This window comes from Podarcis bocagei, assembly GCF_964188305.1.
Source record: "Podarcis bocagei genome assembly, chromosome: 1".
Taxonomy (NCBI): domain Eukaryota; kingdom Metazoa; phylum Chordata; class Lepidosauria; order Squamata; family Lacertidae; genus Podarcis; species Podarcis bocagei.
Genome location: NC_138125.1, coordinates 65,958,767 through 65,982,422, shown reverse-complemented (window position 1 = coordinate 65,982,422; position 23,656 = coordinate 65,958,767). Strand labels below are relative to the sequence as shown.

At 41.8% G+C, this 23,656-nt stretch overlaps 1 long non-coding RNA gene across 1 annotated transcript in view; it reads left to right on the top strand.

The window, feature by feature from the left end:
- LOC308571530 overlaps window positions 1–23,656 on the top strand; it is a 191,428-nt gene that overhangs the window by 21,174 nt on the left and 146,598 nt on the right. The window contains exon 2 of the long non-coding RNA XR_014001508.1: window positions 11,582–11,640. This is a non-coding gene — a long non-coding RNA (uncharacterized lncRNA). The remainder of the gene's footprint in view (window positions 1–11,581; window positions 11,641–23,656) is intronic.

The following is a 23,656-nucleotide window of genomic DNA, read 5'->3' as shown; positions in this document are numbered from 1 at the left end:
TGCAATGGTTAATGTCAGGGAACTGACATTGGAGCGAGAGGCGAAGGGGAGGCTCCCTGATGATGCTGGTGAAGGACCCAGCAGCAGGGGGAGAAACAGTTCAGTAGAGGGAGAAGCCAATCAGCGCAACACCGGGGATAAAGGGAGGCAGACGGGGGAAGTGGAGAGAGGGCTCCAGGACTCTTCACTGGACATCAGTGAGGAGAGCCCAGGTCCTCCGCTACCCACGCCTTCCCTGCGCAGAAGACTCCCGCGCAGTGAGAGGAGGAGGAGACTGGGTGTCAAACAACTTTTATGCTGGAAGAGGTTCAAGAAACACCCACTGACGGATTCTGCCAGTGACTGAGGCAGCCACGATGAGAAGGGGCTGTGCAGTCAGAAAGGTTTAACAAGGCAAATTAACCGAGAAAGGCACCAGTTTATGCACGAGTAACTCATACCTATTACAGTTAAGCTATAACAAGTCTCAAAGCTGAATTCTGATGGATCAAACCATTATTTCTGACAATACAGAGTGATGTGTAGTGCAGTGTGACACCTTTATAGAACGGATTTTCTGCTTTGGCTGCCAAACATCAGAATTTAAGCATGGGTATTATGTTAGCTAGACCTGACTGGTGACGACTGCTTTGTGTTGCAAGGCAGCACTGAACCAGTCCTAGCAGTGCAAACCTATAGGGATTAGAGAGGAATGTGCCAGGGGAGTTCCCTAGCAACAGCTCTTATTAAGACGAAATGTTAAAATGGGGATGAAACTGTTATGAATTAACCAATGTTTAGATTGTATGATCACACATTCCTTTTATTTTGGTTGCTTGTGATATTACAGTATCGCTGTTCAAGGGGGAGTGCGTAATGCAAAGCTTCTCTATGAATTAATTTTGGCTGACAGTGTTCTTAACAAGTGACAGTTCTAAATATAGCCTGATGAGCAAAACAGACATTGCCCTTAGGTTGGGCAAACCACATTGCAGTCACTTCCCCCACCCCTTTTGATATAGGAAACATAACAATAAAAGATCAGGAATGAAAATAGAGAACCAGTGCCCCTTCCCCCTTGCCCTGTGTTTCTCACCCTCTCTCAATCTTAAAAATGAATTTTAAAAGGCTTATGTGAGCATGACATAATTTTGCTCCAGATTATTTTTGTTCTCTTGCTCTGTTGAACAGTATGTGACAGTGTGCAAGTCAGTCACCATATGCTCTTTGGAAGAACTATGAACAACAATTGTTGGTGCATGGTTCAAGATATATGGATGCCCATGTCTTTCTTTCTTTCTTTCTTTCTTTCTTTCTTTCTTTCTTTCTTTCTTTCTTTCTTTCTTTCTTTCTTTCTTTTGAATTTAAGAAAATCCTTCTGTATCAGGCCAATGGCTCATCTAGCCCAGCATCTTGTTCTCACAGTGGCCAACCAGATGACCATGTGAAACCCAGAAGCAGGACCTGAGCACAAAAGTACTCTCCATCTCTATGGTTTCCAGCCCGTGCTGGGTTTACGTATAAGCTAAACAAGCTATAGCTTAAAGGTAAAGGTACCCCTGCCCGTATGGGCCAGTCTTGCCAGACTCTAGGGTTGTGTGCTCATCTCACTCTATAGGCCGGGAGCCAGCGCTGTCCGCAGACACTTCTGGGTCACGTGGCCAGCGTGACAAGCTGCATCTGGCGAGCCAGCGCAGCACACGGAACGCCATTTACCTTCCCGCTGGTAAGCGGTTCCTATTTATCTACTTGCACCCGGAGGTGCTTTCGAACTGCTAGGTTGGCAGGCGCTGGGACCGAACGACGGGAGTGCACCCCGCCGCAGGGATTCGAACCGCCGACCATGCGATCGGCAAGTCCTAGGTGCTGAGGTTTTACCCATCCGCGTCCCCCTAAGCTATACCTTAGGGCCCCACAAAAATTGAAAGGGAAAAAAACACCTGGATGTACATTTCCAAAATATAAGATAAAAAACAAATAAAATAAAACCTACATGCAGCAACAGTGTTTGTTAGGTCCATAAATTGCCACATAGCATATGTTCAACACAAAAAACAGTGACAAAGGACATATAAAGGGCCCCATTACCTTCAGTAGCTTAGGGCCTCATGAAACCTAAATCCAGCCCTGTTTCCAGCAATTGGTATTTGGAAGCATTACTGCCCGGGCAGGTAGTTCCAGAATCTGCAGACTATGGCTACTTTTCTCAAATTTAAATTTCCAAGGCAACTCCACACTTGCTGTGGCAAATGTGATTGAATGTTGCACACCTTCTTCCCAACAGCAAACATGTACATGTATTTTAAAATACATATGGGCATCCATTTGGGGATGCTAGAGGTTTGGTTTCATCATCAGGCAGAATGAGATGGTAGTTCAGGTAGTGACCACAGAGGTGTTAGAGGACAGAGCAGTGTGGGTTGCATGGGCTAGCATACCCCAATCTACTTGCTGTGTCAGGTGCAGTGACGGATATTGCCAAGGGCTCTCCCCTCCCGTCTGACAGAAATAGCAGCAGCAAATGCAGAGCAGGGAGACATGGCAAAAGCTTGGGAGTTCTTCTGGCTGCTCACCTTTTCCTGTCACTGTCCTCTTCCAGAAAACAGCCCCACTTGCCTGAGAAGGCCAGCTGTTGAAAACCAGTGGGTAGTGAGTCCTCCCCAAGGAATGACCCAGTTGCTCTCCCCTCTTGCAAAGTTGGCAGAAAATGTATGCTATTGTTCAACAATCATGTGTGCCAGATAGAGCCTTCAGTCCAATTAAAGACTGGAAACTAATAATAATAATAATAATAATAATAATAATAATAATAATAATAATTTATTTATACCCCGCCCATCTGGCTGAGTTTCCCCAGCCACTCTGGGTGGCTTCCAATCAAGTGTTGAAAACAATACAGCATTAAATATTAAAAACTTCCCTAAACAGGGCTGCCTTCAGATGTCTTTTAAAGAGAAGATAGCTGCTTGTTTCCTTCACATCTGAAGGGAGGGAGTTCCACAGGGTGGGCGCCAATACCGAGAAGGCCCTCTGTCTGGTTCCCAGTAACCTCACTTCTCGCAATGAGGGAACCACCAGAAGGCCCTCGGTGCTGGATCTCAGGCTGAACGATGGGGGTGGAGACGCTCCTTCAGGTATACAGGAGGAACAAAGTCACCTCAACTAAAGCTGACATTTGTCTTATTGCTGAAGAAAATCACAGTCAATGGGAAGAATTACGGCACTATCAGCAACTCCAGAGATGGTGCAAGGAAAATTCAAGAGGTCTAATCAATCTACTGCAGTTTCGAATAAAAATTACCCTCCAGATTCAGCAGACTGGAGAGTCCCAGAAGAAGAGGATTTGTTGAGTAATTATATTAACCTACCAGATAAAAAGCAAAGTGATATTTTCACCAAACTAGCTAAGTTACAGTCCAGGTTGACCCAAATACAACAGCATGGACAACAAAACGTTGGTGAAACAATTGACAATCAAGCCTTTCACCCACAAGCTGTTTCTCCAAAATGTATGGTTAAAAAGAAGGTTGTCAGAGGAACGTTTAAGTGCATAGATGCAGAGCTGCAAACTCAACCCCCCTTGGAATATGATATGGTGAGGGACAATCCTGATCGTGTGACTATTAATTCCTGGCTGAGCTACTGGAAATTAGCTCCAAATGAAATACGCAGTCCTCTCCAGAGAATCAGAAAGGATACTAACACCACTGAATCGGTTCCCACTGATCAGATGAAATTAGGGACCTGGACAAAGTGGAAATGACAAGCACAGAGCCTTAAAGGAATTGGGGCTAAAACTGATGTCATGGAACATAGCAAGCTGGCGTTCCAAGCAAAATAATAAACAGCTGATGAACTATTTTGAGCAATGTGATATTATTCTGCTATAAGAAACATGGCACAATGACTCTGTAATGCTTAACGGATACAAGTGCTACTCATTGACAGCCACTCCCTCAATGAAAGGTGGTAGGGCCAGCAGAGGTTTAGCAGGTTTCATCTCCACAAAGTTGAATGCAAACTACAACAGCCATGATGCCATGTAAGTGGGAAGAAGATAATTTCCCCACTCCTCTTTTTAAAGAAATTCAAAAATTGTGAGTTTCAGCTGAGGAAAGGATAAAGGTAAAGGTAAAGGGACCCCTGACCATTAGGTCCAGTCGTGATCGAGTTGCGGTGCTCATCTCGCTTTATTGGCTGAGGGAGCTGGCGTACAGCTTCTGGGTCATGTGGCCAGCATAACTAAGCCGCTTCTGGCAAACCAGAAACGGAAACGCCGTTTACCTTCCCGCTGGAGCGGCTATTTATCTACTTGCACTTTGATGTGCTTTCGAACTGCTAGGTTGGCAGGAGCAGGGACCGAGCAACGGGAGCTCACCCCATTGCAGGGATTCGAACTGCCGACCTTCTGATCAGCAAGTCCTAGACTCTGTGGTTTAACCCACAGTGCCACCCCTGTCCCTGAGGAAAGGATACATGGATGCTTTTCTAGATTGATCTAGCATACAAGATGTGACACACATGAAAGCTAAAATTCAGACAAGAAGATGAAATTATTATTTTTATCACATTGGTGGGAGGTGGATAGAGGAAATCTGGGAAAGGAGGTTGTCTGAACCAAATCACAGTGCAATCTGTTGCTGCTATGGTGGCATTCTCCTGACAGAGCTGAAGTAGTATTGCTGTTGGTTTAGGAAGGCCCACCATCCTACAGACAGGTGACTTGATGACAGTGAAGTAAAAGCCCCCCCCCTTGGTGCTTCTGTTTCAACACGAAAGAATATAGCTGACACAATGTCTTGACTGCAATGTGAACATAAGAATGATCAAAGAGCAGTTAAACAGGATTCCACCGGCTTTGCTTTGCTGAAGCAGAGAGATCTGCTGCCTCATTTGCCACCACATACATGTACTCACGTCCACATCAAACATTTCCTTCTGGGAAATATACTGCAAGAGGATAATTAAGAAGGAATATAATTGCTGTTGGTTGGGAACTTAGAGTCTGTATGTTTTGCAAATGGGGTATATCATAATCTGTTCTAATTGCATTACTCTTCATTCATGCATGAGCCGAATGAAAACACATCCATTTCCCTCAGCATATGCACCGATTGCTGCAAGTTCAAGGAGAAATGCAGAAAAACAAACAAGCACTACCCAATTCAGTCAAAACTTTCTTCTATCAAATGGGACAATGTAAGGCAACAGGCATGTATACTATAGGTTCACTTAACTATTCAGAAATTAACACCCCTTTCTATTGCCAATATTATCCTCACCATGATGACCTTGAAATGTCCACTTCACAACACAGAGAATGCTTTTGGCACTGCTTAAGGGGAAATGGGCTAAAAGTCACTCTAATTGTATTCTACCTCCAGCATTAGAGGCAGGGCACCTTCAAATATTAGTTACTGTTGCACTATGGTCCCACTTGTGGGCTCCCCTTGAGCATCTGGCTTAGCACTGTGAGAACAGCATAATGGACTGAATTGGCCTTTGGTCTGATCCAGCAGGGCCCTCCTTGTTAGCAATTCAAATCCATAATATTACCCATTTTTTTGTTTCTAAATTCATCATAGTGAAACTATCGGAGGAAAGCCCTGTTTTCACCATGTCCACTCTCTTATGTACATATAAAAGCTGTGTCCATATATCCTAGCACACAACAAAATCCAGGATAGCACTATGCCATTAGCAGCAGGCCTGATTCTCTCAATTTTTTGTGTTGTACATAAATCAAAGTGAGAATAATAGGCTTGGGAACATGGCAGAAAAATACAGGGCACATGGAAGTCTACAAAATGATGGCAACAAAAAGCGACAAATAGGGTGTGAAAAGATACACCATATAGTAGCCTTCCAAACCTCTTGCCCTCTAGATGTTTTGGACCAAAAACTAACAGACTTGGGGGAGAGTGCTGGCTGGGGCTGAGGTGTTGTCATTCCAAAAAAACTGGAGGGCACCAGATTGGGGACTGATTCAGCTTTTTCCCCCTTTTGGTGACAGAATAAGTTGTTAGTATGCAAGGGAACCCTGAGTGCTCACTGGAAGGACAGATCCTGAAGCTGAGGCTCCAGTACTTTGGCCACCTCATGAGAAGAGAAGACTTCCTGGAAAAGACCCTGATGTTGGGAAAGATGGAGGGCACAAGGAGAAGGGGACAACAGAAGACGAGATGGTTGGACAGTGTTCTCAAAGCCACTAACATGAGTTTGACCAAACTGCGGGAGGCAGTGGAAGACAGGAGTGGCTGGAGTGCTCTGGTCCATGGGGTCACGAAGAGTTGGACATGACCAAACGACTAAACAACAAATGAAAGGGAGGAAATTCTTCCAGGTGTTTAAAAAAGAGAGAAAGGGGTATTGCTGCCTGTAATCAAATAGCCTAAGGATTTCTTTGTTCATTTATATATTTCAGATCAAACTAACAATCAAGATGTACAACCTTTCTTTTAGAATTCCAACTTGCCTAAATCAATTGAACAAGTTAAAAATAATTCAGCATCCTGTTTTCAGTAGCCAGTCAGGTGCTGTGGGAATCCCAAAGCCAGCAAATGTGTGCAGTGCCTCTCATAATGGAGACAGTACCCAGCCTTCATGGCTAGTAGCCATTGACACACACCAGTTTATGCACTGCTTGATTGTTAAAACAAAACCAAACCTTAAAGAGGTCAACAAAAAGTTAAAAATTCACTTGCCCCAATATAGATGACTGGTTACATCTCTCCATTGTGAGCAGTGTCCATTTATTCCTACTCTCTCCTTCCTGTTGTTTAGCCAGTTACTGATCCATAAGAGGAACTTTACTCTCGTCTCTTGATTGCTAAGCTTACTCGGAAGCTTTTGGTGAGCAACTACATCCAAAGCTTTTTGAAAGTCTATGTACACAGCGTCAACTGGGTCACCTCTAGCTATATGCTTGTTGGCACTATAAAAAGGTTAGTGAAACAGGACTTGAGTTTTACAGAAGCCATGCTGGTTCTGCTTCAACAAGGGTTGCCATGAAGACTTTAAGTGGGGTAGCCTGGAATTTCCTGGATCCTCCCTGGATCCTTTCCCCTAAAATTGGTTTTAAACCGGCTACTTTCAAATCCTTATGTATAGAAGCTGATCCTTGGAACAAGTTACATATTTCTCTTAGCAGATAAGCAATTTCACATTTGAGTTCTTTAAGAACTCGAGAGTGGATGCCATGCAGATCTGATGAATTGCCAGTTTTTGATTTGTCAAAAAGGGAACTTTTTCTCTTGTCGCCTCTAAATGCCTCAGTTTCTCACACTCCCTTTCTCTGAAAGTTAGCTCAGGCAGAGTCTTGGATCTTCCACCGTGGAGACAGATGCAAAGATTTCACTCAGCTGCACTGCAATCTTCTTTCCCTCCTTTAGTGCACCTTTGACTCCCTTGTTGTCCGAAAATTGAACTGCCTGCCTAGCCAGTTTCCCATTTCAAATATATTTAACCTTATTTTCACTGCTGTGGCGTTAATGTTTTAGTGATATGCTCCTCAATTATGATTATTTTTGCATCCTTTATTGCCCACCTGCATTTCTTTTGCCTCAGTTTTTGTTCCGTTTCATTCTCATTTGGGCAGGAGTTGGAGGAAGCTTTCTAGGCTCTAATAATTTCCTGTACTCTTCTCAATGTTACCTGTCCTGACCATAGCTGTCAAGATTTCCCTTTTCTTGTGAGGAATCCTATTCGGAATAAGAGAATTTCCCTTAAAAAAAGGGAAACGTTGGCAGCTATGGTCCTGACATTCTCTTCACCTCAGTGTTTTTTTCCCCTGATCTGCAGTACGCATTATAGCTTCTATTATTGTGATGTTGAATAACATCCGAACATTTTAGAGAGATTTGACCCATATGACTTCCCCTTTCAGTTTCCTTTTTTTAAAAAACCCAAAACCCTCCTTTTAAAAAAGAACCCTCTTTTGAAGTCAAAGAAAGTGGTGTGGTCTGATTTTATAATATTTTCTAATATGGAAAAAGAGCAAGGACGATCGCCATGAACAGTGTATAGTAGGTTTTGGTTGATGTGGGTTCTCCTTTCCTTTCCATGTGATAAAAGGATTTTTATTTTTATGTATAAATTTTGTAATATATTTGCACTCAGTCAACTCTGAGAGAAATTAATACCTGCTTGATGTTTTGGATAAGGTATACAGTGCAGTAGTATTGTTTAATTGGTTTGGGCCCTTTCCCCTATAATTATTGTCAGTTTTGTTTCATGTCCCCACCCCCTTTTAGTTTCTTTTCATGGATGGCTGACAATCTGATATTGTTCTGTTTGTATGAAGATTGTTTTGACAGCTGTAATAATTTTTCTTGCTTGCTTGCTTATTAGAAATTTAATGAAGATTATTTAGAAAGCAAAAATATAACCAAAGTAGTCATTCTCATCTCTTGGGTATGATCAGTGCTTTTTTCAGGGGGTATGCAGGGGTATGCATACCCCTAAGTTTGGGGCAGTATTTCAATATGAGTAGGAAAATGAGAGCACCCCGAAACATTTTTTTTTTAAAAAAGAGCACTGGGTATGATTCATCCTGAATCACATGCTCCTCAACTCCCATCAGCTTTCCTCCAGCAATCAGTTTAAAAACTACGTTGCTACCTATTTGATTTTGAGCACCAACAGTCTGCTGATTAAGGCTTCCTCGGATTGAGTGTCAGCTATAATTTCATTATTGACATTGGTGTGCCTTGAGTTAAATGAGATTCCTTGTATACCCAATTGCTCACTTGCCCAAATGAGGATTCCAAATATGATCAATTGTACGATCTGAGAAGAATGTTAAATAACCGTTTCCATCAAAATGCCGCTCTTAAAGAACTTTTCACGCCATCTCTACTTGCCCCTCTTTCTCCCCAAAGTGATGTTGCTAAAGGGCAAAACACATCTTCTCAAGAGCCTTAGATTTAAATGCATCTTGGCTGACAAGCCACATCTCTCCATGTCAGGTCCTGTTCTGTCAAACTGTCCTCCAGTTATCAAACGTACCGCAACATTATTCATGCTGGCCAGCATGAATCACCTGTCGTGACTGCTTTACAATTTCAAAAGAAAGGTGGCTCTTACAATATATCCTGTCCTCTTTCCTAAAGTTCAACCTTTTTACTATTCAATCATTTTTTTAAAAAAACAAAACAAAGAGCAGTGGTGATTTTACAAGGAGCAATATTTAGGAATGGAATTTTTTTGAAAATCTCAATGTCAGCCTTATCTGGGTAGACTTCCCCCCTTTAATTCCTGTCCCTTTCCTTGTTCTCAATGAGAAGTGAGTAATTCCTTGGTTGCACCAAAACAATCCTTATATAATATATGCATTGGTTTAACATTTATAGAATCATCGAGTTGAAAGGGTCCAACCCCCTGCTATGCAGGAATCTTTTGCCTAACATGGGGCTTGAACCTACAACCATGAGATGAAGAATCTCATACTCTAAGCAGTGGCGTAGCGTGGGTTGTCAGCACCCGGGGCAAGGCAAGTAATTTGCACCCCCTAACCCGTGGATTTGCGCCCCCTAACCCTAACCCCCAGATGTTGCGACCGGTGCGGCCGCCCCCCCTGCACCCCCATGCTACGCCACTGGCTCTAAGGAGTGAGCTATCTGCTAAAATCAACCCCTCTTCCCAGGGAACTCTGAGAATTGTAGCTCTGTGAAGGAAATAGGAGTCTCCTAACAATTCTCAGGGCCTTTAACAAAGTAAAGCCAACAGTTTAAAGAGGTATCATAGAGTGTATGGCATGAATGTGGCCATTGTTCCATGGAGAACAGAAGTGGGTCTTACCAGTATAGACAGAAGGGAGGAGGAAAGCTACTCTACTTAGCACTTGTAGTTTCTGAGAATGCTCTGGGCTGACTTATTATCACTACAAGATATTGTGAAGACTTACAGCAGCAGCTGCCTGTAGCTCACTGGAATGCCAGAAGAAGCAGCCCAGGGCAGTGGTGGGTCTTCACCAGCTGCTACCTCCTGCCACCAGGCCTCAGTCCCAGCTGAAATTAAGTCCCACTGATATAACTCTAGACTTGAATTTGGTTGAATTCTGGTGCACTTTGGCCTTTAAAGTGCCTAACGTTTTGACTGAATTGCATCCAATGTTCTTCTAAAATAAAATGCCCTATGTGAACTTGAAGGAAAGTGCTTTCAAGAAAAAATCAGCTGAACATTAAAATGCGGCCAAATCCTATATTAAATAGGTAATAGCCACTCTCTGACTTGAGAAAGGTTCTTTACAAGCTGCAATAAAGAGCATGAAATCACTACAGGACTCCGAGTATATTTCAAAAATAAAAGTTCTTTCCCTAGATCTTTCTCACTGAATCCAACAGAAATCAATTGTGTTTAGAGAGCTTTCTGTAAGCCATTTGAAGGTATGTGTGGGTTGCAAATGCTGGGTATCTGCATATTCTCATTGACAGCTTTTGTGGTTTGATTGGTATTTTGATGGGATGGATCTGATAGTTTGAATAGTTTAAAGGTATTTTATCATTTAACCTAAGTTTCTATGGGGATCCTAATGAATTCACTTTTGCAGTGGAAATTTGCCAAAGCACCGAAACACTGAAGGGCACATTAATTAAGAATGAAAAGGTATGAAGGCACAAAATGGATTGCTGGCAATCTTAGCATATTTGTTTCTTCCACCAATCACTGAAGTTCTGCTCCACCTAGTTCAATGAGTTTCAAACCTCTTGCCCTTCAAGAAAAAAAGGGGTGGGATTTGGTTCAGTACTGATAGGAAAAAAAGGATGAGCATATTTCCAGTATGGCAATGCAATATCCATTCAGAAAGGATGAGCAGAAAAAAGGAACAGCTGCTGCAGATGACACTGGCAGCTGGCTGCCCTGGATAATGGCAGAGGTCTCTGCCATTAAAACAACAACAACAACAACAGATCATGAAGTCTCAAGATTGAGAGACTCAATGAACAGAGGATGCTTTATACTAGAATTGTGCATTAGTGACCTAAAACATTCGTAGCAGAAAAGAATGAATGGATTTATACACATATATGCATTTAACTGTGAAGATGAAGAACTGGTACATAAATATATTATTTCAGGTCAGAATTAAAATAATATAATAAGAGAGGTCTGGAGATGTCAGAACTGAAGAAATCATTTTTGGGCTGACCCAGAAATAGAGATTCAGAGACAATAATAAGGTACATTTATTATTTTAAATTATATTCAGTTACGCTTCCATCTTTAATTGTTTAAACAAAATGAAAACTGAAGTGATGGACAGTGCCATGGACATGGAACCAACCAAAAATTCCCAAAAGATTCACACTAACATATAGCACCTCAGTAAGCATGCATCCCACAGCTTGGGTGTTCCCCTATTCCAAAACAGATAACACATAATCCAGCTGTAATTCAAACATCAGAGGGCACCAGGTTGAGGAAGGGTGCCTTTTCCTGGAGAGTCTAGGGACTGAGTTTGGGATTCTTTTGGGCAAAGTCTGTGGATGATCACTGAGCTACGGCCTTCTAACTGTAACTAGAATAAGATAAACTGATATTTATTTTTTGCAAGCAATTTTTAGTTATGAAATGCTCTTGAATATTCCCCCCTCTCCTTCAGATATAACTGCATTCCTTCATCTGAATCTAAGTGATTCTGCCTTGAACGAAGACAGCTTGGTAAGTAGGTTTTTAAGACAGATGGTATCATTGATCTGTCTCAAGGAGGACCGTTAATGAAAAACATATTGCTAAAACAAACACTTGAGATGAAATTAAATGCAAATAGACACAAAATATTTGCATCACACTAAGTGTGTTTTGTTATATCATTAATTGTCTGTTGTGCAAATGTTTATAATGAACTTTCTAGTTCAGTTACCAAAGACCAGCAATCTGTTGTGGACTGAGCAAATTAAAAAATATCTTGTTCTGCTTTGTTTCAGTTTGAGATCCAGAGGTTTTGATCTTTAGCACCTCAGATGAAATCAGGCCAAGCCATTTTAAAATCTGCCTTGTTCAAGGTGAACCTACTTGAGACTTATAAGGAGGTGTCAACGTGGCACCTGTGGGTGGCGGTGGTCCCTCAAGTACCTCCTATGGCACTTGTGAGCAGTCTCAGTAAATATCCCCTCAAAAATCCACAATGTATGTGAGGATGCTTGCTCTTCCTGCTCAGCTCCTGTTTGAACTGGCCCAACCTCTGCTATATGGAACATACCCCCTTAAACATGTCCACATTTCTTTGGAATTAATGACTGGACACTTGTCTCTATAAGCAGGCAAGGCAGTTGTCAGCAAAGCTCAGATGGTGACAGGAGAAGAAGAAGCAGGCATAGAGAGAGAACAGTTAACAGTGGAAGGCAGAGAGGATGGGGAGAGCAGCTGTAATCTGAGCTCTGAAAAAAGGGGAGATGAAAGACAGGGCCATAGTGACAGGTGGCTGTGTGAGAGCTCCAATAGTGAGTCAGATGTTGGAATGCAGGAAGCATTCTCTCCCAAATCTCGTAGGATCTCAAAAGTGGCCGAGACGCACAAAAAATATCGGAAAAGAAGGTGGGGGCTTCCGTGCTTGGGAACAGGGAGGAGCTCAGCCCGGGCAACTCCATCTTCTGGGAAGGATGATGAGTAGAGGAGCGCCATCCTAGTTTGTTGTTTCAGCAATAAATCTGAAATAATTAACAGCTGGAGTTGCCCCACGTTTGTGGGAGAGACAAAGCCATAACAGCAGTGGCTGATGTAGTTGGTTCCCCTCCACATGGTGTGGAGTGATGGAAGGTGAAGTCTGTACCATTTTGTGGTCCTTCTCCTGTTCTTGTAAACGTGGCAGCGATTTTGTGTTATGCCATCCACCCATAGCAGCTATTTCCTGTTATGCCAACCCATCATGGCAGTCATTATATAAATAGCACCGACAATACTTTCTCAAAATGGAAAATGTGCACCTTGTTTCCATGCCAATATTTTCCCGGCTTTCATGGGTAACAATGCTATGCTGGGGAAGAGTTACCTTGTGAGCATCCATTTACGCTATTTCTTTGGTTCAGGAAGGAGTTGCACTGCAGCACTTCCCATGCTGTGGAGATAAGGAAGGACGCAAATTGTGATTGTGTAATGTGCAAAAAAGGAACTTATCGCTCCCAATTCCTCTGTTAAAATGTATGTGCATGCCGGGGCACATGATGCACACACATGCACTCTCTCTCTCTCTCACACACGTTCTGCTTCTGAGAAGTCAATTTGTTTCAAAATATATATCACAATAATAAAGCTTGTGTGTGTGTGTGTGTGTGTTGGGGGAAAGGTGTGTAGCTTTTCTGCGAACAGAAATAAAATGCTTGCTTAATGAATGACTTGCTATGAAACACTCAAGCGGTAAGGTACAAAGCCATGCAAATGAAGGAAGGATATATAAAAACTAAGTGTGATTGAAGATTTTGCTGAATAAAATGTTCAATGACTTAGCATCTTGTTTAGTTTTCCTAGGTATTCAGCAAAACCTAATTAGAAGGAAAGGTGTTAATGGGAAACAGGCAAGAAATAGAACTCGTGATCAGAAGTGATGCTTCCATTCTATGTTCTTTATCAGAAAACATTTTTTTTACCTGCTTAAAAAACCTCACCATCCCTTCCTAAAGCTGCCCTCTTATTCCCAGAAGCAAAATAAATGTTACATTAATAGCATTCTTCCTTCTCATGCAGAAGCAGGACCATTTTATGCTACAGTATTTATAAATGCACATAATAACCTCTTTGTGTTAGTAGCTCCCCTCCACTTTTTTTATAGGTCATCTGAACAGTAAGAGGTTCTGAGCTTACACTTTCAAAATATAGATTAGAGGTAGAGAAGAGGTGACTGAAAAACTGAGGGCTTCTGAAGAGGACTTCAGATGACCCAATTTCCCAAGTTTGCAATCACTGCATGGTAGGAGCCCTGTAAAAGTGGAGAGGAAAGTGCTCCAAAAGGGATAAGCACTTTGACAGGTATTCAATTCAGAATATAGCCCCTTTCACAGAACAAACCATGACTCAAAAGCAAGTCCCACTGAATTCCAGGTAAGTGAGTCTAGGTAAGTGAGTCATTTGGGTGTGTCAAATGAATATGTGCAGGCAAAGTCCTGGTGGCACTGCAGCGGAAGGCTCCTCACCCCAACCTAGAAATTGGCTTCAGTGTGAATAGGCTTGTTTCAGATATTCACAATAATATGCGTAGGTTGGGAGGGTGGAGCCTGCTATGGTGCTGCTACCATCCCTGCCTACACACAGTTGTTCTTCATAGCTGAAGAACTGAAAAGGTCTTAGACTTTCCATAATCAGTGTTATGGGTTTCGCTTTAGAAAAGCACAGATTTCCCTCCTCCCTCTCTAAAGAGCATATGGGTAGGAGTGAAAAATAGCTGCATTCAATTGCGAAGGTTTGTTGTAAAAAGAAAAAGAGAGATTGTTGAAGCAGCAAAGCAGATTGCAAAATGAGAGCTGCCTTCATATTGCAGAACTGAAAAGTGTAAGTTGTAATTTCACTAGCTGGGTAAATGCTCTACATACAAACATATGCGCATACACACACTCACTCCATGCCAAAGAAAAGGAATCATTCTTAGATGCTCACTTGGGATCATAGGGCATGGAACTCTTTGCTTTTGATGTGCAAGGGATGATCTGAGTGTTCAATACCCCCAGAATTTAGGAAAGTTGGTAACAAGCCTGCAGAGACAATGGGAGACCTGTCAGGTAAGTCAAATGTATCATAGGAAGAGGTTCATGCAATGAAGATATACAGAGGACAAATTATATATGCATTTGTATGATAATGCTAGAAGCATGTTGATTGGAAGGAGGCATGCACAAGGCTATGACCCATAAACATAAAATCTTATCTAAGGGTAAGTAATTTTGTTGGGTTTTGGGTACTAGGAGTGAATGAATAAGCCTATCCATTGGGGTAATCAACTTTGTGCCCTCCAGATGTTGGTAAAGTACAACTCCCATCAATCTCAGCCAGCATGGTCAATGGTCAATGATGATGGGATTTGTGATGCACCTGGAGGGGCGCTGTTGACTACCATATGTGATGAAGAGCCACAACCATGCTACTCCATCCCTCAAAGGGACGGATTGACAGAAATGAAGCAGAAACACAGTAGCCAGTCGATGGATACTCTGAGTCCCCAGTTTTCTCTAATCTTGTGAATTTGTGTGGCATGCTAACAGACATACACTCTGGTATTTAGTGGGTTAAATATTACTGAGAATGTCTTAACTAGAAGAACCATTTAGCAATGGAATGCACACTGCCTCATTTTAGAATACTGTGACCCTCAGATGTTTATCTTCTTTTTTTTCCAAAAAGAAAATGCTGCTCAAGGCAATCCTTGCAGGATTTTTGTCTAAAAATTGAGACTGATTCACAAGTCACCACTTACATGCCCAGGAAATTGCCTGTAGGTATGTTTAAGCATTCTTCACGAAAAAGTATAATGTGAATAAAATGTACAGCTGCTTAAAAGTAATTCTTCGAGTGTGCACTTTCCGCTTGCCAATAACAGCAACGCATCTTAGATGTAAAATAGTTGTAATGAAATATAATGTATATGAAATATATACATTAATGTATGAATACAATGAACGAATGAAGTAGAAATTAAATCAGGAATTTGCTAGGGCAGAACCCTGAAATTCATGAATCTCTGCTTATTCTTCATTGACAACTATGACTATTCTCTTTCTTCCTGGGGTTAAAATATAACCAGGAGCTGTATTTCTAATTATGGTTCATGCTCCAATTTTACAGTTATCCATTGCTGATAAACGGTAGAGAAATTTATAACATAGAATAGATAGAGCATTCATGGGTTTTGTATTTACTGCTCTATTCATGTTTTAAAATATGCACCACTTCTTTCAGCAGTAGAGAAAAGGAGAGAAAATATAATGAGCTATGAGCAGACACAGGAACAGTTGCCCATGCTTCTTTTAAAATATTAACACCTCCTTCCCTTCAGTAGGACTGAAAAGCTCTTTGAAGGGTGTTCTGGAAAGTGTGAATGTACTCTTTCACCACTTCATCAATGTCAACTGCATTCTTTCTCCCTTTTGAATTACCCCACAAGAGAGCTCTAGGATAACTTTCATTCTGTTCACACATTACTTTTTTCACTGTTTATCTTAGCTTCTCAATGCTTGGGGACCACAAGCCTGACCAAAATCTCACCTTTAGCTCTGCTCTTTGGAAGACTTCCACAATGCCCTTCTGCAGTCTGCATTGGTGGAAACAAGCCAGCTTCTACATCAATGAATAAATGGGCATAAACTAGACACCCAAAAGGGCAATATTCATAAAACAGTAGAAGAGTGTTTTGGCCCTACACAACACACTCATTGGTCACCTTGAAATAGCCACTCTGGAATGAAGGAACGTCAGAGGGAAGCACAAGCATGAAGTTGCCCAATTATATTTTTTACAGAAATTCAATTCTATCACCTGTGGCTCAGATGACATGACAGGTTTTTATCCTGCTACATGTGTCAATAAGTTCACCAATGTCAGACGCTTTGTGCTATCACCAACAATACTTTGTTAACGGTCATTGCTAACTGTAACTATTTTCCATTTACATAATTGTTATTATGTGTTCAATGTGCATGCAATTTCTCTTTGACTCTTCTGCATTCTGCCTCCCCAGAACCTTATGTATATATACTTGCCAGTTTAGAATTACACTTTATGAATCTGATGAAGTGGGCTCTACACTGCTAAATCTTATGCCATAATAATTGTGTTAGTCTTAAAGGTGCTACAAGACACGTCTTTTTTGCTGCAACAGGTCAACTTATATGCCTTGTGGAAATTGCAATTCTTTCATTACCGGAGCATTTTGAAAAGGGCTACCTATTTCCACCCAGCTGAGCAGGGTTTAAGGATTAAAAAAAAAAAGCTCTTTTAAATTAAATTGAAAGCCTGATTTTAGAAAACTTCTAAATATACCTACTCTAAACATGCCAGAGGGTACGAATGGCTGAATCTGCCAATTTCAGTCTCTTTAAGTTTTCCACTCTTATGTTCAGTTCTCCACATTTCCACATCAGTTTGCATTGAAAGAAAGAAAGAAAGAATCAGGAAAATTTGGCAGCATTTTAATGCACATCTAATAGCTACATTTTTGTATGAAATCTAGCCCAATAGACACATATTGACAAGCAATTATTATTTGTTTGGGAATTACCTCAAAATTGGAGGAAGTATGACACAAACAAACTCGGAAACTCTGTCGAAATCTAGCTAGTACACTTTTGCATCGCAGTGGCCTGGCTTCAGAACCTAGCTTAGCTTTATCTAACTTGGTGAACTCCAGATGTTCTGCCTTCTTTCTTACAGTACTCAGGGATGATGGGGGTTGCAGTCCAAAAGCGTTTCAAGGGCACCAGGTTGGGGAAGGCTGATGTAGCTCAACATTTCACAGCTTAGGGCTCACAGAAACGGTGATGTTTGCAATTTTGTAAGAGTGAGTTACTAACACATGTCTTACAATTATCTGGCTCCTTTATGGACTGAATATATTAATCTGCTTTAAGATCTGCTGCTGGAGTGAAATCCGAATGTCTTTCTTGCTAGTATATTTAGCTCCATTTGTGTTTTCTCTCAGGCATTTCCAATCTGAAGACTCCTGTTCTTTCCCTTTCTAACTTCCAACTGCCTGGCTCAAGTTGCATTGCATTATGGAGCTGCCTGTATTTCTTGCTTTATTAATCATTCCTTTTATTTTGTGAAAGCCTTTTGGGAGTACCACAAATGCCATCTGCTGAAGCAAGAGTGTGTGAGTGCGCCATCTTTTTCCAGTGCTGTGTGAAACCCTCACCGTTTCTTAGACTACCTGTGTCCTCACCTAAGGATGGAAATAAGAAGATGCAAGAGGGCACACCTAGAGATGGCATCTCTCTAGTGACTCCAGTGCATGTTTGACTCTCAAAGTGATGCAAGAAGAGAAGGTAGCCTAATGACACGATCCTAGACATGTACATTTCCAGTCAAGTGAACACAGTGCCATGTGGACTAGCTATGCTAGCTTGCAAAAGGAGATCCAGAATATGCTGTGCATGCACAGGAAATTTCATGTGAGATTGTAAACCTGTGGTTGCTTACCTGGGAGTAAGCCCCAGTGGACTTGATGGGGCTTGCTTCTGGGTAGATACTTATAGAATTATACTGTTAGGCTGCAATTCTGTGCACAGAAACCTTATTGAACAGAGTGACACTGACTTCTGAGTCAATGCTTTTAGGATTGTACTGCTAAGGATTTTCTTCTTCATTCCAGAGCTGATCAACTAGCAAAGAGTTGTTGAAAAGGGAAATGATGTACAGGTGTGCCCTCTTTTTCTTCATGGGTCTGTAAAAACAGATATATCAGGGATGGGGACACTGTGGTTCTCCAGGTATTGTTGGACTTCAACTCTGATCAGTCCCAGCTAGCCTGAACAATGGTCAGGGATGGTGAGAATTGGGGCCTAATAATACCTAGAGGAACACAGGTTGCCCACCCCAGCTGATATATCACCACCAGATATTTCTGTCTTTCATGGCCCTCCTAGAAAAACACTCTATTTTGAAGCTCAATTTGATACATGTCACTGTTATTCATCTATAACTTTTGACCCATAGAACTGAGCAGTTGTGCCTGATCCTTGGTATTTCTTCTGTTTCTCAGTTTCAAGGATTTGGTATATATTCTTTTTTAATTTCTCCCACCCTCTTTTCAGAGTTGTGAACACGCACATTACATATTATCATTTTTGTGTGTGTGGACACACTGCATATCACCAGGGCAAGATGGTTTGAACCAGTGCTTTTTTTCTGGTGGGACACAGGAGTATGCATACCCCTAAATATTTTGTGAATCTAAGCCTCTTTGAGGGGCAGTATTTCAATATGAGCAGGAAAATGAGAGTACCCCCAAACATTTTTTAAAGAACAAAAGCACTGGTTTGAACATATTGCAGCAATCTTGGTCCAACTGCACTGGCTGCTAACTAGTTTCTGGCCCCAATTCAAAGTGCTGGGTTTGACTTAAAAATCCTTAAGTGGCTCAGGACCACAGTACCTAAAGGGCTGTGTCTCCCCATATGAACTGACCTGGACCCAGTGATCATCATCTAAGGCCTTCCTTTATGTGCCCGTCCACAAGAGATCCAGAGGGTAGCAACACAAGAAGGGGCCTTTTCTGCAGTGGCTCCACATTTGTGGAATGCTCTGCCCAGGAAAGGACACCTGGCACCCTTATTACATATCTTTAGGTGGCAAGTGAAAAATGTTCCTCTTCCACCAGGCCTTACGCTGATTAATATCCTATACCATTTTAAATGTGTTTGTGAGATGGGCTGGGGTAGGGCTATTAGTTTGTGCTTTTTTTGTACTTGTTTTTATTATGTATTTTGTGTTTGTATCTCTTATTTTTATGTTGTGAACCACTCTGAGATCTATGAATGAAGGGCGGTATATAAATTCATTAAAGAAAATAAATATATATCCAGATTTGGTTTTTTTCCAGCACATATCTTATCCTCCTTAATGTGCCACTCTTTTCAGTCATGTTTATTAGGCTTTTTCAGGGACCTGTGCTTCTTTTTATATATTAAAAATATCATAGTTTTCTCTATAGAAAAATGGCAAGCTCAGTCTGCACACAGTAACACACACACACACACACACACAAACACACACACCAGTTACTTCTCCCCTGCCTCCCAAATATATTGCTTGCATTAAATCAAATTGGATTTCTTTCTGAGTCTCTAGATCTCCTCTTGATGGGAAGGCTAGAGATATCAATTTTAAAACACAACAAATTGTGTAATTATTATATAACTAACACCTCCAGGCAATAGGTGGTGCTGTTCCAAATGACTTTGTTTTTCTGTTAGAACTTAATGAGGCACACTTTTTCATACAAGCAAGACAAAAATTCAGGAAAACAGACAAGGATCAAGCAAAAATGTAAAGAGACTGCATATTATAATAAAAAGTGATAAGATGATGCAGTAAAAACTCACACCTTCTTCCTTTAAGCTATAAATGTGAGAACTTGCATACAAAGCTTGTGGAGAGATGTGTGTAAGTTACACATATATTTGAAACTTGCACAATATGATTATCTTCCCAGTTTTTCTTTTTTCTTACACCTCACCCCCTCAAAAAAAAGGGGGGGCTGCTATCATATGTCTACTTACCTGGGAGTAAATCCCACTGAACTCCATGGAACTTAATTTTGCACTGTTGCAAAATTGCACCGTTGGCGAACAGAGGACTCATTTTCTCCTGAATCTGCACAATTCCCCTATCTTGTCTTTCTGGATCAGGCATTTAAATCTGCATTCAGGCAATCGCTTACCAAGGAGTGAGCCCCATTGAATTCAAGGGGAAATGCTACTAAGCAGACTTGTGAAGACTTGCACTGTCTAGCAACTTTCTCTACTTCCCTGCGCCCCTGTTTATGTGACTGTCAGAGCTGGGGAAGTCATTGTGCATAGACCTCTGTGCAGGTGGCTTCCCCAGATGTTGGAGCTCTGAGCAACAAGGTTCCCCTCCTCAGATTTGCATGGTGAAGGCACGCCCCAGAGAAGCCTCATCCCCTTTTTACACACTTTACCTCCTTCACAGGAGCAACAAGTGAAGGAACCTTCTGTCTCAGTCAAAACTACCTCATAGCATTGTTTGAAAGAAAAAATGGCACAGCAACTCCGCCAATGGAACAATTTCCTCCCTGTGTAAATAGTATCCTCACAAGAGGGGTTATCCTCAGGGCTGAAGCACATAAGTAGACCTACAGGGTGCTCTTCACATAAATGTAACCTGTACAATGTGCCCAAATTTCAGTCAATTACTACAGTTTAGTTACCATTTTTCTTCTGGAAACAAATCTTTTAACCTTTGGCCTAAAATGTCCCAGAAAAGCATTGAGTTTTGCCACTGGGGTGCATTTGCTACCCCAGCCAATGTTAGTGAATTGGGATAGCAACAACACCCTATCGTTTTTTCATAGGAAAGTGGTCAGGGTACAGTTAAGAAAGGTTTGGAGTGTGAATAGGTTGGCGCAAGCCATGTAATGTTGTCTTGCTTGGGACATTTCTCTAACCTTAGGATGGGTTTCTTAATGTTGTCTTGCTTGGGACATTTCTCTAACCTTAGGATGGGTTTCTTAATGGGGTTAGAAAAACTTCCATTTGTTACTATGTTATCTTTTGTACACACACACACACACACACACACACACACATTGTTAACCTCCCTGTGATTCTCTATGAACAACAGTATAGAAATTTAATAAATAATAATGATAAAAAAGAAAGGGTTACATTCCCACTCCATGCCTGCTGTAAACTGATAATGATAAGCCACCCCCACCCCCCGATTATAATTGCATTGAAGCAATTTGTATGCTAAAATCAGACACATATTTCATATCACTGTTTAGTTTTGCCCTGGAGGAAGATTGCCACCGTTTAGTTTCTTGCAGTAAGGATAAGATCAGAAAAATGGTTAATAAAGCACCCATCATCCATACACATCTTTTTCACAAATGCCAAGTGACATGTGCCAGTGACTCTAAGAAATAGGCTACATTAATGTTTAAATAGTGGGCACTGGGAAACCACAGCTCAGGAGTGGATTATGTATGAGAAGTAACACAGTAAGTCTGTCAAAAATGGCAGCCCTATGTCAAGTGTTGGACCGCTTACCTCATCTCCTGACATCAGAAGGCTGAGCATTCCTGTGCCTCCACCAACTAATAAAATATATTGCATGTTTTTTGTGGGGGGGTTTTCCCCTCAGTCTTAGCAAAAGGCTTCCATTTTCACCAGCAACCAATATTTCCTTTAATGTAGTTCTGCTCAAGAATTAACAGCTGAGGGCCAGAACTAAATATAGTAGTAAGAAAATGAAAAGAAGGCAGGCCTGGCCCAATACATTTTGCTGCCTGAAGTGAAGGACAGTAGTCTTTCTGCCGCCACACACAAAAAATCCACATACAGAAGCTGACCAGACTGGCAACTGAATAAGACTTCATGCTAGCTGGCACTGGGGTAGACAGCTCTGTCCTCCAACATTGTGCAAGTATTACTTGCTCTCACAGATTGGCTATCTGGGGTAGCTGCCTTACTCTGTCAAACGAAAGGGCTGGCCCTCTCTAAAGATGAAGGCAAGGAGGAGTGAAAAAGGAACATTGCAAGGGCAGAAAGCTAGGACTAGCAGAGATGCTGACAAGCCTGAGTGGGAAGATAACATCTGATTATATCTCAAATCCTTACAGAGTGCATGAAGGACATTTTTCACACACAAACAATCTTGATAAGAGCTGTTTGTGCCATGTGTGAGTGCTGGCAATGTGAGATGGGAAGTGGGAGAGATCCATTTTTTTAAAAAACCACACACAACAAAACTGGATGTAGCTAAATTCCAGTCAATGCAGGCTTTGCATTTATAATACAAACAGATTTCAACACAGACAGATTTAAGCCTCACATGCAACAAATGTCCCTAAGCAGGCTCATCTCTTTGTCCCAAATGTCTGAGGCACACTTGGCTGTGAGAGATGGCTGTCTCTGTGGCTGTGGAACTTCCTATCAAGAGCAGGCCTGATTTGCCCCTTCCTAAACGGTTCTGCATCAAATAAATACCTTTATTTGGAGAAGCATTTGGCTCGTTTTTAGCTTAGTATAAATGATATTTCACACTAGAATGGTCACATAGTGTTCATTAGTGTTCCCTACCTTTTTTGGCATGAATCGTACAGAAAATTACTAAATTAGTTCCACGCTGGTTTTGGTCAAGAGTCAAATCCATAGGCATGCCAGGTGAATGACTTTGGATGCAGCACAGCTAAGGCTGACAGGGCCAGCCTGCCCAATGAGGTGGACCGAAGCAGCTACCTTGGGCAGCAGAATCCTGTGGGGCAGCACCCCCAAGGGCACCTTGCCCACCCCTGACACTACCACATGACCCCAGTAAGCAAAGCTTTGGCGAGGGGCTGGCACAACCCCATTCGTCCTCAGGTGGCAAAATGGGACGGGCTGCTTTTGAAGACTCAGCACTCTGCTTTGGTTGCTAATGCCAGTGGGAACACTGATGGCAGTAGATCTCTACCTGTGGAGCTTTAGGGTGGCACTGGGGTGGATTGCTGTATCCAGCATTCAGTAGAGGTTCAAAGGCAGACAGGTTCTACCATTAAGTTGAGTGAGGCAACCTCAGGTAGCAGTTGATAGGGGGCAGACTCCCCCTCTGTTGGAGAACACAGTATCCTCCTGAACCTTCTAAACTAGAATGTTGCCCTCAGGTGGCATGGAGAACCCTATCTCATTACTAATGTGGAAATAAGATTCAACTGCTAATCTAGTTGGCTTCTGTATGTGGGTGGATGGGGGGGGGGCATCTTGCCCTTTGGCTCAGGCAGCAAAATGTCTTGGGCCAGCCCTGGCTACAACTCTCTGTAAGAAGCCATTCTACCCCCACCCACCCCCACTTTCTGGCTAGGGTGTGGGGAGAGTGATGTGGAGGCTTTATTTCTGCCTAGGATTGGGAGGCTGAGCATCAGAAATTGCATCCTGCTAGAATTTTTGCAATAATGGCATAGTTAAATCTTATTAGTGAATTATTATTTGCATAGTTCATACCTATGTATATCAACATGGGTATTATATTCTCCTCC